This window comes from Plasmopara halstedii (assembly GCF_900000015.1).
Source record: "Plasmopara halstedii genome assembly, contig: Scaffold_658, whole genome shotgun sequence".
Classification (NCBI taxonomy): Eukaryota; Oomycota; class Peronosporomycetes; order Peronosporales; family Peronosporaceae; genus Plasmopara; species Plasmopara halstedii.
The window spans coordinates 1,422,845-1,423,499 of NW_020187575.1; positions in this window are offsets into that span (position 1 = coordinate 1,422,845).

Sequence of the window (655 nt, forward strand, 5' to 3'; positions counted from 1 at the left end):
AAGTTGGTCTACACTTAAATAATAAGTCAGTACGTGGCTTGAATAGCCAGTAGTTTTACATTTAAATAAGTTTTTCTATGTATATAAACTCGAGTTTGGCTCAAAATTTACTAAAAATTTTGCTTCGAACAATTTCCCATTCTGCAGGAGATGTCTGCATCATTTGCGTCTATGAACACAAGCGATCAATCGTATTGTGAGAACATTGTCTGAGCTAAAGTTACTGTACACCTCCGTCGTTGCCGACGTGGGTCCCTCGGGCCAGCCAAAGGATTCTGTTTTCTGGCTTATACTTCACTCCTTTTAAAACTATCAGCACATCCTACCGTGATTCCCGATGGTGATCATATAGGGCAAACACGCCTACACCGTAAACAATCCTCGCTGCACAACTTACAGTTGAGCCAAGTTTCCGGCTCCGTTTGACGCGCCGGCAATGATTATGGCATCAAAATACAACTTTCGTGATTTGCGAATATTTGTGGTTATTAAGGAGCTTCAAACCGTACAAGATATGATAATCGGGGTACGCCCGGAATGGGTGCTCTGATAGATTCAAGAACGTCGTGAAACTACATACGGCGCGCGAATGTCCAATATACTCATAACTACGGTTCATAGATTTATAAACTATCGGCAATAACATTTATGAATA